At 43.1% G+C, this 17,778-nt stretch overlaps 1 protein-coding gene and 1 non-coding gene across 2 annotated transcripts in view; both read right to left on the bottom strand.

Moving 5' to 3' along the window:
- The window catches only part of LOC124782574 (kinesin-like protein Klp98A), a 376,800-nt gene that overhangs the window by 333,363 nt on the left and 25,659 nt on the right, over window positions 1-17,778 (bottom strand). The window lies entirely within an intron of this gene.
- Window positions 17,679-17,753, bottom strand: Trnat-ugu. Its single transcript has one exon. It is a non-coding gene; the product is annotated as a tRNA-Thr (tRNA).

Below are 17,778 nucleotides of genomic sequence, written 5' to 3' on the forward strand. Positions count from 1 at the left end.
AAGGTCCCAAGTTCGAGTCTCGGTCCGCCACACAGTTTTAATCTGCCAGGAAGTTTCGTATCAGCGCACACTCCGCTACAGAGTGAAAATCTCATTCTAGATTTGTAACGGTTCGTTGTGTCACTGTGGTGCCAACTGCTGTTCAAAGTGCTGTTGCGGTGCGCCAGCGCCATCCGCCGGACACGATGGTCTTCCCTCTCGGTAGTGCCACGTGGTCGTCCAGAGCCCAGTATTCTTGCTACCGTACATTCTCGTGAGCACTGCTGCCAGCAGTCATATACATTGGCTACATTCCTGCCTAGTCTTTCTGCAGAATCGCGGTTGGACCATCCAGCTTCTCGTAGCCCTATAGCACGGTCTCGTTCAAACTAAGTGAGGTGTTGCTAATGGCGTCTTTGTCGCCTTAAAGGCATTCTTGACTAACAACAACTCACCAAGTCCAATCTCAACGCTCGCTCATCACCGTTACAGCGTGCACTGAAAGCAAACCTTATACGCATCCCCATGGTGGCGCTATTAGCGCCAGTCTTATGCGGCTGGCCCGAAATCCGAATAGCTATCATCTTTCAAACCTAGAAACATGCCTACCAAATTTCGTTTATGTGACACAATTCCTCTTTGTTGTTTGCGATTTTTTGCCGTCATCTGAGCATGCATCTTCAATTGGTGCGAAACCAGTCGTGACGTTAAATAAAAGCTGTTTACCAGTGCGAATTATTTCATTCGACCTAAACGAAGTTTTCAGGTACTTCAACTGGGAAAATGAAGAAGGATTACGTGTTAACAGAACATTCGTTTTGCAGATGACACTGTATTGTTTGCATCTCTCTTGTATATATAAGCACTTCAACTGCGAATGGAAGAATTTTACACAGCCATTTTCAAAATAGATCAGAACTTCAAACACAATAAAACCAAAATAATATACGACAAACAAAGTAAAAATAAAACTGAGCAAACTGAAAACGAAGTATTATAAGCAGTTGACGGGTTTGTATTTAGGGTAATCGAATAGAAGGGCTGGAAGGACAGGTAAACAAATAGAAAAGCAAACATGGACTTCGTGTTTGTTCTACAAACACGACAAACACGGCCAAGGAAGCACATAAACAATGAAACGCTGGTGCTTCATTTCACGTTTTACGCCAAATTCCGCAAACATTTCCCTCTGAAGCTTGCCATCACAGTGTTGGCCCCCTCGCCATTCACATACTTTGCTTTGTCGAGCTATATTAAAAGCGCTAAAAGTCTGCAGACTTTCGACGCCGTTGTCACTTAAGGTAAATCTGTATGTGAAATGTTATGGGACTTAACTGCTAAGGTCATCAGTCCCTAAGCTTACACACTACTTAACCTAAATTATCCTAAGGACAAACACACACACACACACACACACACACACACACACACACACACACACACACACACATGCCGAGGCAGTACTCGAACCTCCGCCGCGACCAGCCGCACAGTCCATGACTTCAGCGCCTTAAACCGCTCGGCTAATCCCGCGCGGCACACTTAAGGTAAAATTTTGTAGTTAGTTAAGCAGCGTTATATTAACATTGAAGATTAAAATTTTCAATAAATTTGACTGGACACAAACCACCTCGACCTCAATAGCCCAACAACTTCTGTACTCTCGATTACTGTGTGTTAGCAGCGCATATCCATCTTCCTATGACTCCAGAAAAGTGTCGGCCATTAAGTTGTATCTTCTGTAGTGGAAACAAAGTAGTGTCACACGGCTAAGAGTCGTCGCTGCAGAACCGTTGTTCGAGAACTTGGGCTCTACGGTAGTAAATGGCCTACACGTATTTTTATCGTGCGGCAGCGCTATCGTTGAGAAAGAATGAACTGACGGATCTGGACGCGAGACGAATGGCTCTAAGAGCGTTTACGACTAGAGGCTGGCATCTTTCCGCGTACCAGTTCCCAGAAACTTGCCTGAGAGTCGACCACAAGTTTCTACATTCCCGTTATGAGGAAGAGAACTGCCACCATTCTCTTCTTGATGGACGGGGATTCCCACACTAAGTCGCACACTCATTTTCGAATGAACGCTTCGTATTTTGCCGCTTGATCGGAACATCGCAGTAATCAAGCAAGTTTTTATTTGGTCTCAATAAGATGAGGGCGTGCTGAAAAGTTATGCCTCCGAATTTTTTATTCTGTTCTTAATATTGGTGGAAGTATTACCTGTTAATGCACATTACTCGCTCGACTTTCCCGTTTCGCTGACTCGAGCTGCAAGTCTGTGTCGCTAGAGGGCTCCGAATTTTACCGAGTAACGTGGTGGTAAGTAACTTAACTATGTCGATGCATGAGAGACACTCCTCAGAAAAGTTAAAGCATGAAATAGTCCGTCCGCACACGGAGCACCCCTCCTTCAGCACTACAATACCAGACCACACACGAGGGCTGCGACATGTGCAACAATCAAACGCTTGGGTTCACTGTCGTCGATCATCCTCCACGCAGTCCCGAATTGGCCCTGTCCGATTTTCATCTGTTATAAAACTTGAAGAACCTCTTCGAGGACTTCACTTTGTTTGTGATGAAGCAGTGCAAACAAAGGTGAGGTTGTGGCTCCGTCAAGAAAGTTCGACATTCTACACTGACGGTATCAATAAAATGGCTCCTCATTGGGAGAAACGTGTTCGTCGCCAGGGTGACTATGTTGAGAAATAAATATGTAGCCATGAAGAATAAAGATGTAGAACGTTAATAACATTTGTTTTATTTAAATTGTTGTAAAAACTTCGGCGGCAATACTTTTCAGTACGCCCTCTTACTACTAACATATCAATACTTTTTTTTATTATCTTTCGTTCTGAAATACGAAGTTCCGTATGCTCCTTCGCTAAACAACACACCCTTTCACGCTACTTTCACTAATTTAAAATTCAGTGGCGGTGTGCCTTTACAGTATGTTTACCTATCATGTTTTCCACAGACACGTGCGAGTAACTCCGAAAGTCAACTTACGGTGTGCGGTACTTCTGGTAGTAGTACCTATTTCCATCTCTCCCATTCCGTTCGCGAACGATAAGGGGGAAGAGTAACTGTCGATAAACCTCAGCTTGCGCTAAAATTTCCCTGCTTTCCCCGTCGTGGTCATTTCGCGGGGGGTGGCGAAGTAATATGTTGCCCGAATCTTGGAACGCACTGGCGAAAGCGAGAGCATCCGGCCACAGCTGAAACTAACCATGCCAAATCCGTTAATAACCCTGCCGACCTTGCGCCGATGTGGGTCAGATGCACAAGGAAAAGAAGAAAGACTCTTGGAATTTCAACAGTCAAACTTGCCAATTTCAACAGTCAAACTCGCCATAATACTCAATGGCTCTCTTGTAGCTTTTGCTACTGCAGTTTGTTGAGCATCTCCGAAAGGTACTCGCGCTTACGCTGTCGTCACACTGGACGAGTTAGCTAACGTTTACGTGGCACTCTACAAGGTTTGTGACGTCACTTCCTGCTATATCACGAGAAGGAGCCATTTCGTCACGTGAAACACAAAATAAATTCGCCGATATTTTGGGAACTTGAGACATAAAGTGAACACACAAAAGTTAGGACTTTAAATCACTAGCAATAAGGCAAACGATATGAAAATTGCGAGGAACTTTTTTCGTCGCAATTTTCATATCGTTTGCCTTAACATGAAAACGTGCTTATATTTCGTAAGTGAAGTTATAGTGTGACCTCCAGCATGTGACCACATGAGACGAAACGCAGATGCTAACCAAAAACGCGAAGAACTATTTCACTCAAATGGTTCAAATGGCTCTAAGCACTATGGGACTTAACATCTGAAGTCATCAGTCACCTAGACTTAGAACTACTTAAACTCAACTACCCTAAGGACATCACACACACCCATGCCCGAGCAGGATTCGAACCTGCGACCGTAGCAGCAGCGCGGTTCCGGACTGAAGCTCCTAGAACAGCTCGGCCACAGGGGTCGGCCATCAATTTCACTGATATGGCTTAAAGTAAAATGTGAAACGCGTCTGGAAGAAATAAAATACATTGCAGCAGAAAAAGGCGGTATTTATTTACAAAACGAATATTTCTGTAATATTTGAAATCAAGAAAAAATATAAGTGCACTGTCTGTCATGAGTGATTTGTCCGATTTGGCGTAGTTTTGTCGGCTGATGTCCTCCTTTGCTTTTTTGTCGTATCAGATGTTCACGGATACTGAAGTTCCTATTTATGTATACAACAGAGAGAACAACACGCCTAGAACATGGACGAGTTAAGACATGTGCACCAGGTGGAATTCCCAGTCCGTCGTTGCACTATATGAGACCGGGACGGCCGCCGTCCAAGCGCAGGACAGGACTGAGCAGCTGCGTTTTCACCGTCTTGTGGACAGCGTACCACGTCGAATCAAGCATTGTACACACGAGCAGTTTTTCATTTTATAGACGTGCCCTTTCGAAGACTGCTTTTATTTTGGTTACTGTTTGTCTCTCTTCTTTCTTTTTCCGTTTGGGTCACTGTTTTGTTGCTCTTCTTTCTTTTTCCGTTTGGGTCATCTAAGGACCACGTGCCAATTTCAGTGTCCCCCCCCCCTGTTTTTCTTTCTTCTTCCTTCAGAATTTTTTCATCTTCTTACTATGTATGCTTTCTCTCCTCAGACCAATTGAACCTGTCTTCTTCTTCCGTGTTTAACACTTTCATCTTAAAAATCTCACTTTTTGTTGCATCTTTTTCACTTATGTTGTTTATTTCCAAATCTTTCTTGACTTCCTGAATCGAGGCTTTTGTTGACTTCGTGTCTCAAAGACATTTAAAAATCTGTTTAGTTAACCTGTTGCCGTTCAGTCTGTATAAATGTCCAAAAAATAATAGTCGCCTCTTCTACAGCGTTTTAGTTATGTTTTCTATGTTGCGATATACTTTTTTTTTTTAATGTGTGTGAAGTCTTATGGGACTTAACTGCTAAGGTCATCAGTCCCTAAGCTTACACACTACTTTACCTAAATTATCCTAAGGACAAACACACACAGCTGGCCGGAGTGGCCGAGCGGTTCTAGGCGCTACAGCTGGAACCGCGCGACCGTAACGGTCGCAGGTTCGAATCCTGCCTCAGGCATGGATGTGTGTGATGTCCTTAGGTTAGTTAGGTTCAAGTAGTTCTAAGTTCTAGGGGACTGATGACCTCAGCAGTTAAGTCCCATAGTGCTCAGAGCCATCTGAACAAACACACACACACACACCCATACCCGAGAGAGGGCTCGAAGACCGCTCGGCTAATCCTGCGCGGCGATGTACTTCATTACTTCTTAATTTCCATACCTCTGTATTTCCCAGCGGACCGAGTATTTTTCGAATAATGCTTTTTTCTAGTACTTCAAGGTTGTGCAATTTGTAATTCAATACAAAACATTCACATGCATAAAGTCATTCTAGTTTTACTACTCTGTTGTTGTGCTGTAATTTCAAATTTTTTGACAGAGACCTTTTGTTGTAAGTGTTCCTGGTTATACCATACGCTACCTCCATTTCACGTGCTCTCTTTTCTACAGCAATTTTTTCTAAGTCATTTCTTGAATCATTTCCCCCAAATATTTAAACTCATTACTCCCTTTACCCGCACAATATTTGATACTAGGATTCTGGACAGTTTTTTATGTTTGTCATACATTTTGTTTTTTCTCCGGAAATTCTTAGATCTGCTTTGTTGGCTATTTCTTCTAAGAGATTGATTTGTATTTCTGCGTTTGTAGGGTTTTCATAAAGAATGGCATCCAAAATTATCTGCAAATGTTAGACATCGAATTTGTGTTCGTAGTCCCCTGTCTTATTGGTGATAGCTTATGTTCTTTTAGTTTTTATTTCCATTCTCTTACTGTTTGCTCTAGGATGCAATTGAAGAGGAGTGGAGACAGGCCGTCACCTTGCCTCACACCTGTTTTCATTCTGAATGGCTTAGATCCTTCAGTGCGAAACTCTCCTTTGGTTTGGTGTCTGTAGGCGTTTCACGAATAGGGTTTGCTAGTTTAGATTTAAAGCGACATTCTCGAATCACTTCATCTAGTGTTTCCCTGTGGTTCAAATGGCTCTGAGCACTATGGGACTTAACTTCTGAGGTCATCAGTCCCCTAGAACTTAGAACTACTTGAACCTAACTAACCTGAGGACATCACACACATCCATGCCCGAGGCAGGATTCGAACCTGCGACCGCAGCGGTCGCGCGGTTCCAGACTGTAGTGTTTCCCTATCAACCGAATCAAACGCCCTATTAAAATCTATAAATTTTACGACTATGTCTTTAGAGTTTGTAAGTGTGTGACGGATTATGCACTTTAGGCTGAAAATCTGTTCTGAGCAAGATCTGCCCTTTCTAAATCCACTCCGATATTATCCCAAATGGTTATCAAGTGTTGCCTCTACCTTGTTTAGTGATACTGTTGATAATATTTCATAGCGCCCTGGCAACAGAGATATATCTCTGTAGTTATTTACATCATTTTCTTTAAGTAAAATTACTGTTCTTTGGTTTCATGAGGCTTATCCTTCCATTCCTTGCTTCCCTTGGGTACAAGCTCAGAAACTTTCGGAGATATGCTAATGGAGCAAACCTTTTTTTGAGCACTTTCTTTTCCAACTTGCAAATGTGGTGCGCATATTAGAGCATTCTGTTGTGCTCTAAATACTACGTTAGAGGGATCATGATACTGGCACAATGTTCTACTTAAGTTTCCAGGACCAGCGAAGAGCAATATGTCAGCTCGGTTGAGTCTGGGTAATTAGCACGTCACACAGCCAGCTGCCACTGCCATGTCTAGGAACCATCGGAGCACGATGCGTGCAGGACGTAAGTCACGCCAGCTCCAATTAGTCACACTGGGGGAGCAGACAGACGACCTCGCGCGCAACGGAGAGTTCTTCATTGTGTTCCGCGATCGCGAATGCTATACCTATAGCTATGGGGAAAAAAGACATATACAATGCTGTTATTTCTGTGAAAACGTCAGTCTTGTATAGCATATTTCCATAAAACATATTTTTAAACAAGCGACCTCGTCTGTGGTACAAGTCGAGTTTAGGTCCCGGCCGCCATTTTGGGTACTGGCGTAGGTCCAAATGGTTCGTGTCCACCTGCATTGGACCCTCCGTCTCGCGAGCAACAAAATCTACATCCGTACTTAACCTACGCGCATCACGTAGTCTACATTCTCGTAGCTGGCTTAAGTTGCCTGTTGGCGGCAGTGGGTCTGGGTGTAACGTTTTCGGAGAAATTATCTTCATAATTATGTGCTCCATGCATTCGTGCAAGATTTGTAATGCTGGTTCTCTCTTGCCTTCATATTTCGTGACATTTTAAAAAAATGGAAACTTCTCAAACTTTTCAAATTCACAGCTCCGGGTCATTTTTGAACTTGAGAGATACACAGTTTCGTCCCAGCATGAATTGTAACACATAGACACTAAATTCCTCTTCTAAACGGCATTTGGTTCACACGGGTCAAATAATTAGGGCCTGAAATACGATCTCGTTAATGGACACGTCTCAAATCCATTAAGTCGAAAATCGTGGATTGACTAAGAGCGTGCGCAGTTCGCGACGTGAGTTACCAATGCTGCAGCACTTAAGGCAAAAAAATTCATATTCCCTCTTCCAAAGGAGACCAAGGTGGTGGCGGTAGTCTAATCTGAGCTGAGTTATTGAAATTACTTCGAACAAAACTGTCAGTCGTTTTTCTGTCGATCTCTTTCCATACAAGTTTTCAAGAATTTTTGCACATATCTTGTTTTGTGCTGTCGATATACTGTGCAAGTTTTGAGAATCCCCGGATTCTTCTCCACTGACGCCGTTCCAAGAAAGGCAACATAGGTACATCCTATCTTATCAGTCGTCGCAAGTTTCAACAGTGCGACGATGACTAGCGACAGAACTATGACTGCCTGCTCTGCAAGGTGTGCAGCTGTAGAGTTAACACAGCAGGGTTTTCTTTCTGGGTCAGAAATGTGCTCGAATGCAACTCAGTATTTCGAGTGAATGGACTTACAGGCGCCTTCTAATCAAATTGCGTATCTACGGAGCATGGCATCAATTGTGGGTCTGGATTCGTAATTTCCTGTCAGAAAGCTCACAATTCGTAGTAACTGACAGAAAGTCATCGAGTAAAACAGAAGTAACGTCTAGCGTGTGTGGAAGTGTTACAGGCCCTCTGCTTTTCCTGAACTACATAAACGATTTAGGAGATGAACTGAGCAGCCTTCTTAGATGGTTTGCAGATGATGCTGTCATTTACCGTCTTGTAAAGTCATCAGATGATCAAAACGAATTGCAAAATGATTTAGACCAGATTTTTGTTTAGTGCGAAAAGAGGCAACTGACTGTAAATAATGAAAAGTGTGAAGTCATCCACATGAACACTAAAAGGAATCCGCTAAATTTCGATTACGCGATAAGTCACACAAATCTTAAGGCTGTAAATTCAACTAAATAATTAGTGATTACAATTACGAATAATTAAATTAGAACGATCACATAGATAATTTCGTGGGGAAAGTAAATCAAAGACAGATTTATTGGCACAGAAGGTGCAAGAGGTCTTCTAAAGAGACTGCTTACACCACGCTTGTCCGCCCTCTTTTAAAGTTCTGCTGTGCGGTGTGGGATCCGCATCAGATGGTGTTGACGGAGGACTTCGAGAAAATCCGAGGAAGGGCAGCTCATTTTGTATTAGTACGAAGTAGGAGACAGAATGCCACGGGCATAAAAAGCCAATTGAGGTTGCAATCAGGCTTTTTCGTTGTGGCAGGATCTTCTCTTGAAATTTCAATCACCAACTGTCTCGTCAGAGTGTGAAAATATTTTCCTGGCGCCCAACTACATAGGGGTATGTGATCATAATAATAAAATACGAAAAATTAGAGCTCGAACGAAGAGATTTCATTTTTCCCGCGCGCTGTTCGAGAGTGGAACGGAAGAGAAATAGCTTCAAGGTGATTCCAATGAGCCCTCTGCCACGCACTTAATTGTGATCTGCAGAGTTATCATGTAGATGTAGAGTCCGGCATTCCCCTCCTCTCATGGCAACTGACACTCTTTGGTTCAGATGTGAAATAAATACTTTGAAAGTCAATGTTGGTATGCAACAGTTGCTACACAAAGCACTGCGTTTCCAGTTTGCATAATGATTCAAGGCGGTGAGATCACTGCATCTACCTACACAGTCTATGTTACTTGTGATTGGATCGTCTGCCATCCCCAAGAATGTATGAAAGTGTTTTGATTCAAGGCATTAAGAGAGTATTGAAGGGCTATCTGTTTTAATTGTTACAAAATCATTCAAAAGCCAAGATCCCACTATATATTTTTTATTCAAGACCACCGGTCTCAACAGCCCTAGTTGTCATCTTCAAGTCTTAAACATTTTTTGTAGTAAGAAATGTTCATTTTACTCTGTACCTTGTACGCCATATAAAGTGGATTTGCACTGTTTAGTGCGAGTACGTGTCTAGCATATGTAAACAGATGTGCTATTCTGCACCTTATTTGTATGACGTAACAAGCATCTTGACCGATATGTATATCAGTTGTACCTTGTACGCCATTTAAAGTGGGATTTGCACCGTTTAGTATGTGTCCAGCATATGTAAACAGATGGGCTATTGTATACCGTATTTGTACCATTAACAAGCATCTGTGAGCAATATGTATATGGACATTGCCTTTTGGACAAGATGCTGTTTATTTTTAGATATTTCAGCGATGACAAACGTTTATAATGTGCTGAGTTTTATTCACTTGACATATTGTGCATGAGGTCAGCGTAAAATAGTGATTTTTTACTATAAAAAATGTTTAAGACCTGGAGATGGCAGCTAAGACTGTTAAAACTGGATGTATTAAATAAACAAATATTTTGGGCGATCTTGGTTTTTGAATGGTTTTTTAATGATTCAATACAGTCTGCATTTTTTTTTGGGTTCCTTACCGTAATGAGGCATTTCGAACACAATGATCGCCTTGACTGCCAATTGGCGTGGATTCTGAACACGTCGATCATGTGAAACTCAACCCGCACTTTTATCACAAGGCTACGGATAAAAGCAGATAAGAGGTAGTATTCCTTGTGTTCCGAAAAGCTTTTGACACAATACCACACTTATGCTTATTATCGAACGTTCGATCGTAAGAGGCATAAATCGAAACTTGTGACCTGCTCGCAGCGCGCTAGCTAGCGAGAGCGGAAGGTGAACCAGACCTGGACCGAATCTCTGCGCGGATTAACGAACGAGGCTGATGGAGCTGCCAGCTGTTTTTTTTTTCCTCTTTCTTTTCTTCTGCTCTACCCCCGCTCGTTTAGGTAAAAGCTGGGCTGTTCCCACATTCCACCTGAGACAATACGATGCACGAACATTAAAAAAAAAAAAATGGTTCAAATGGCTCTGAGCACTATGGGACTTAACATCCGTGGTCATCAGTCCCCTAGAACTTAGAAGTACTTAAACATAACTAACCTAAGGACATCACACACATCCATGCCCGAGGCAGGATTCGAACCTGCGACCGTAGCAGTTGCGCGGTTCCGGACTGAGCGCCTAGAACCGCTAGACCACCGCGGCCGGCTGAACATTTAAAATACAATCACATGCGGACCACAGTTTACACGATTTACAGACAGGCGGCGCACAAGACTTCCCTCTCTGAGGTAATAGACAGCTGCGGAGACAGGTAGGACATCCGGCGACGAAGTTAAATCAAACAAATCTGTCAAATCTTGAATACAGCAGACGGCGTATTAGATGGGATTAACGCTGAGAAGAAAAAGATGTAACTGGCTTGAGGATTTCTTTGTATGGATGGCGTAGCAAGTTATCTTGGATGGAGAGAGCAAGTTATCTTGGATGGAGAGTCTTCCAAAGACGTAGAAATAATTCCAGCTGTACCCCAGGGAAATGCCTTGGAACTGTTGCTGTTCATGCCTTTTTTATTAACAGCCTTGCAGACTATAACAATATCCTCGGACTTTCCGCAGATGATGCAGTTATCTACAACGAACAACTGCCTGAAAAAGCTGCCCAAAAATTCAGTCCGATCTTGATAAAATTTCAAAGTGATGCAACGATTGGCAACTCCCTTTAAAAGTTCAGAAACTTACAAATGTGCACTTCACAAAACGAAAAACGTATTATCCTTTGACATCAGTATCAACAAGTCACAAATGGAATCGGTCGTTATACCTCGGTGTAACAATTGGCAAGTTTATGAAACTGAACGATCACATAGGCTCAAATCATAGGGACAGCAAGTGGAAAACTTCTGTTCATTGGTAAAATACTTGGGAAATGCGGACATTCTAACAAAGGACACTAGTACAAAACAATCGTGACGATCACCAGTCTTCTAACTGGTCTGTGCGGCCCACCACGAATTCCTCTCCTGTGCCAACCTCTTCATCTCACAGTAGCACTTGCAACCTACATACTTAATTTTTCTTGGGTGTATTCCAATCTATGTCTACCTCTACGCTTTTTACCCTCTACTGGTCCCTCTAGTACCATGTAACTTATTCCCTGAAGTCTTAACAATACCCTATCACCTTGTCACTTATTCAAGTCAGTGTTTTCGCATTTATTCCTTCTCTCGCCGATTCTGCGTAGAACCACCTTATCAGTCCACCTAACTATCAGCATTCTTCTGTGGCACGACACCTCAAATGCTTAGATCCTCCTCTGTTCCAGTATTCCCACAGTCCATGTTTCACTACCATACAATGCTGTGCTCCAAACGTATATTCTCAGAAATTTCTTCCTCAAATTAAGACCTATGTTAGATACAAGTAGGCTTCCCTTGTCCAGGAATGACCTCTTTGCTTGTGCTGATCTGCTTTCTGTGTCCTTGCTCCAACCATCATTGCAGAATTCCTTAACGTCGGCTACTTCTTGATCCCCGATTATGATACCAAGTTTCCCATTTCTGCTACTTCTCATTACCTTCGTCTTTCTTCGATTTATTCTCAATTTATATTCTGTACTCATTAGACCATTCCATTCAGAAAATCCTGTAATTCTTCTTCACTTTCACTGAAAAAATGTGAGCAATGTCATCAGCTACTCTTATCACTGGTATCCCTTCACAATGAATTTTAATCCCACTCTTGGACCTTTCTTTTATTTCAGTCACTGGTTCTTCTGTGTACAGATTGAACAGTAGGGGCGAAACACTACATCCCTGTCTTAGTCTCTCTTTAATCCGAGCACTTCGTTCTCAGTTTCCCATTCTTCATCCGCCCTCGTGGTCCTTATACATATTGTCTCCAGACAGGTCTCCGGCCTGGAATCTCATGAATTGGAAAAAATGGCTCTGAGCACTATGGGACTTAACATCTATGGTCATCAGTCCCCTAGAACTTAGAACTACTTAAACCTAACTAACCTAAGGACATCACACACATCCATGCCCGAGGCAGGATTCGAACCTGCGACCGTAGCAGTCGCGCGGTTCCGGACTGAGCGCCTAGAACCGCTAGACCACCGCGGCCGGCCTCATGAATTGGAGTAGAACTTTCTTCAGTAATGAGTCGCGCTTCAAACTGAGCCCCGATGACCAGGGAAGACGTGCCTGGCGATGCCCCGGACAGCGGTGGGATACCAAGCTGACTGTGGTCCATCATACAGCCCAACAACCAGGAGTGATGGTCCGGGTTGCCATTTCTGTTCGTAGCAGGGCTCCTTCCGTTGTTACCCGCGACACCCTTACAGCACAGCAGCACGACCACGATATTCTGTGCCCCGTTTTGTTGCCCTTCATGGGAAGCCATCCTGGACTTACATTTCATTTCAACAGGATACTGCCTGCCCGCATAGAGCGACAGTCTATCCCACCTTACCCTGGCCAACAAGGTCGCCGGATCTCTCTCCAACTGAGAACGTATGAAACATTTTGGGCAAGGCCCTCCAATCAGCTCGGGATTTTGACGTTCTAAAGCACCAATTGGATAGAATGTGGCGCGATATAACTCAGGGAGCCATTCAACAACTCCATCAGTCAATGCCAAATCGAATAACTGCTTGCATAGGGTGCAGAGGTAGCCCATCGCATTGTTGACTTGCTAAATTTGTGAAGCTCTTTCTCTTTAATGAATAATCCCATTTTGTCATTTGTTTGTCCGTGCATGTACATCAAATCTACCGATTTCCGTCCCATTCAGGTAATTCCTTCGATTCACTGGTGCGATGGTCAATTTATTTCCGACAACCGTTTCTCAGAGTCTTACGTTTATACCACCGTCTTTCTCCAACTGAAGTTTACTAACCATCCCTTAAACGGTATCGTACACTCTAAACAAATCTGTTACGAATTTTGCACATAGTGTTGAATTTTGACCGATTTGAAGTTAACTGTCACGGACACTGGACACATCACGAACACATTATTTACAATGAACTGCTGAGAGATCGTGTCAGTACATGTTAGCGCAGGTGAAGTAATTATCCTCAGAATTATCTACTGAAGCTCAACCCGTTGCTGTCCCCCTCTATTGCGAAGACGCATCATGAGTTTGCTCTAGCACCTGCCACAACAACTTCCAAAGAGTTGCCGGATCTGCGATATGCTTCCGATGCAGCACTGATGTATTCGGACAATATTCGGGCTTCCCCGTTTTTTTTTTTTTGCGTGTCACATTGCATGTGAATACACACAGCGTTAGCTGCGCCACTGCAACAAGCATCGATTTTTCGTGCCTTACTGGGTTACACAACAGTTTTCTCACGGTGTCAAGTTTCTATAGGCAGCAACGTTGACCAGAAACAATCCAAAAGAGCTGTCAATACTATCGACTAATTCAATTATGTAACCCGCCAATAGTAAACAGCCTATCTTTTCCTAAGGGTTGGTTGGTTGGGTAGGAGTGAAAGGGACCAAACTGCCCCGTCATCAGCCCCTTCATCCGTTAAATACAGGATTAGTCGTCAAAGGAAGGAGGCGAAAGGCAAATCCTGGAAAGCCCAAATGTAAGCGCGCAGCTCCACTGATCTGGCATGGCGTGAAGTATCTTTTTCTGATGCTTGCAAGTCAGATATGGTGTCTTTTCTGTTTAAATAGCATGTATGACGTGTGAAGTTTTCACAATATTTTTCCAATGTGAAGATGATCAATGACTGAAACCGGTTGTGAATAAATATATAGTAAGACAGCGCAGTGTGTATGCATCATGCATTTCTCCAAGTATTAGGTAAAAAATATTTTGATTTTTCCGCAACCTATAGTCCGACATTGCAGCTTGATAATGAACTGCTTTTCTTTTCGTTAGTGATACTTCGAAGTAAACTAAAACATGGCGCATATTTTGAAAAGTTTGCAGTGAAGATGGTTCAAATGGCTCTAAGCACTATGGGACTTAACATCTGTGGTCATCAGTCCCCTAGAACTTAGAACTACTTAAACCTAACTAACCTAAGGACATCACACACATCCATGCCCGAGGCAGGATTCGAACCTGCGACCGTAGCGGTCACGCGGTTCCAGACTGAAGCGCCTATAACCGCACGGCCACACCGGCCGGCTGCAGTGAAGAATGTGGCCGCTCATCAGTTAACATTTGATGCGTTTAAGGTCATATATTACTGTATGCTTAATATAGCTAACATATTGCAATTGTATTTTAACGGGGGAAGGAGTGTGAAACGTATTGGAAGTTGTCCGCGAATAGGTTGGCAGCTACGCGCCACAAGCGACGCTATTGCCGCTGCCTCAGGAGACGGCATAAACATTGAGATGCCTGTAAAACCAGCTTTCACTTAAAATGAAGCACAAGTTACCTCGATTATGTTCATCTAGTGTTTCATAATGAAATAACGACTTCTAACAAACTTTAAGCGAAATTTCAAATCTTTCCTAAACTGTTTCTCGCTTACATGCTTAAAAGCAAACTCATTTGTAATCAGACGTCTCAAGCTATTTTATACGCGGGAATTGGATTTAACAAGGAATCGGGGGTTTACTAGTACCTGCTTATGACGGTAGCGTCCACATCGTACAAGCCGAAATAAAAAGAATATTCACACCGTAACGCCGGGCGTCGCGAATTCACATCGAATCAGTGCAACTGCTGTAAGGGTAAGGTTAATTGTCTTCGAGCGCCAATGTCGGTAGGTGCAGATTCTACACGAAGCTACCAACGCTTCTGACATGTGCTGCTATGTCCTGAGTGTTTCGGGGACTTCTAGAGCGACATAATTTTTTATTTTTTTCTTCCATGAAGAAATTTATTGAAGCACTGAGGGGTTAAAACCAGTCCTTACCCCCCTCCCCCCCCCAATTCCCTGGTTCACCATAGAGACCACTTTTGTTATGACCTTGTAAGAGTTGATTGTTAACTGAATTACTATAAGCCTATTCAAACAAGTTGCTTACCTGGCAATCCCCGGTTATTTACGTATTCCAGTCTTATATATACCAAGTTTGGCTGCAAATGCTCCAAGAGTTTCCCTGAAAAATATGGATTCGACGCTAATATCGTTCGTTTTCGATTATTTTTACATGTCGCTCCTACGCACCCGCACACCGCCCTATAGGTTCTACAACTGTCGTAGCCAACAGTATTTTTTTCCGCACACAGTAACACAATTTACCACATCTCGTTGAAATTGCTACACTTACGCCTTACTCCTTCCCACTGCTTCTGCTAACCTTAGACATGCTCTTTTCACACCATTTGGTTTCCAGTCGTATATGTACCAAGTTTGGTCGAAACTGCTCCACGCGTTTCGAGTTCTATTTAAATGTCACCGTTTTTCCATCCCATCTGCTAGGGATTAAAAGTCATCAGAAATACAACCAATCAGCCGAACGACCACATTAAACCCCACTTCCAAAGCCACTATGTGTGTCTTTGTCCATTTTTTTCCAGGTAGTAAGTCATTGTCTTACCCAGACTGTACTCATTTGTAAGCACTTCCCCGCCCGACAAATAGAGTTTGTGGGAGATTGTTACCCACTCGGTAATTGTCTCCTGTGTGTGTCAGAGATATGCTGTAATAACTCATAACTTTGAAAATGCAATCAGTCTACAAAGAAGATCAGTGCAATCGTACGATTCGTGGTAGAATATTGCTAAAGCCTGTGGTGCCCATACCAAACGGAACTAAAGGAGGATATTTAACGCATACCAGAAAGGGTAGCACGAACGTTCACTACGGGTTCGTCTGACCCACTGATATGCGGTCACGGAAATGCTGAAAACCTGAACTGAAGGTGGCTGAAGACATATCAATATTCCGCGAAAGACACAAAGTTTCAAGAACCAATAGCTAGGAATATTATTACATTAAGTGATGAATCTAGGAATGTACTGTTTCCCAGAAGTCCAATCCCCAGTCCCCGTTATGAGTGACGGGCAACGTAATGATGCAGAGGACTGGTCGCTGGGGCGCAGTACAGTGGGAACCGCGTGTGTTTCGGGGCCGCTACTGGAGATGTGAAGGTGCTAGCAGAAATCTGAAAAGTTAAGACTAACGGGGGCTCTGGTGAAGCTACGATAGACGCAGCAAGCCAGCAGCGGCTAACCCCACTGTTTTCATGAGTGGTATGACCCTTGGGATGGATAAATACAGCAGTTGACGATCCGGTTGTAAACATAGATTACGATTGGGAATAATGAATATAGAGACAATGGCTGGGAAGGTGAAGGAGATGGTGGATGTAATGGAAAGAAGGAAGTTGGATTTGTTGGAACTGACAAAAAAAAAGGGGAGACAAGAGAAGAAAGAAGAGAATTAAGAAAAGGCTAACAATAATACTGGAATGGGAATCGCGATAGAAAGGGAAAGTAGTGGGCGTAGTAGTGAGAGATGTGTTAAAAGAAATAGTGGAGAGGATAAGTTATAGGATGATGAAGATAAAAATATCATTGAAAGGAAAGACCGTGCAAGTATTGCGAATGATGCTCTACAAGTAGGCTGCACTGCTGTAGAAAAACAAGAATTTAAAGAGGGAATGAAAAATCAGATGGGCGGTAAGAAAATGATGATAATGGTGGGATTTAAACGCACATGTTGGAACAGAAAGGCAGTGGTATGAAAATATGCTTGCACCAGAAGGGGTGAGGGGCAGTGGAAATGAGGAAGGTGAAAGACAGTTTGGATTTCTGTCAAAAGAATGGTCTGGTGGTCAGGAACCCCTGGTTAAAAAAAAAAAGAGCCAGACGATTACCTCGTGCAGTAGCAACTTGAATAGAAAGTCGGTAGTTGATTATAGCTTCCGCAATAGTAAAATGAAAAGGAACATCACAGATATCAAGTTAATACCATCGGAAACCTTGGAAAGTGACCGTCGACTGCTAATAATGAATCTGAGGGGGGCCAAGCATGGGAAAGGGACAGAAAATTAGGATACGCGTATCAAGGTATGGAAGCTGAAAGAAAAAGAGACCAGGGTAGAGTACCTTAGAACTGTGAAGGAAAATCTCCAAATGGATGAACCAAAAACGGTCCAAGAGGAATGGGGTAGATTTAAGAGGAGGTAATGGTGTGTGGCAGGACAAGCAACAAAAGAGCTGACAGAAAATATTATGGTGGAATGAAGAAAAGAAAGATTTAGTGCAGAAGAAGAATAGAGCCTTTACAGTATGAAATGATAATTGAATGGACACCCTAGCTGCAAACAGGCATTGATGAACTTCATTGGGTACATGTTGAAAATGTGTGCCCCGACCGGGACTCGAACCCGGGACCTCCTACTTACACGGCAGACGCTCTATCCATCTGAGCCACCGCGGGCACGCTCCCCGTGAGATCCACATTCC

Source organism: Schistocerca piceifrons, chromosome 1, assembly GCF_021461385.2.
Source record: "Schistocerca piceifrons isolate TAMUIC-IGC-003096 chromosome 1, iqSchPice1.1, whole genome shotgun sequence".
Classification (NCBI taxonomy): Eukaryota; Metazoa; Arthropoda; class Insecta; order Orthoptera; family Acrididae; genus Schistocerca; species Schistocerca piceifrons.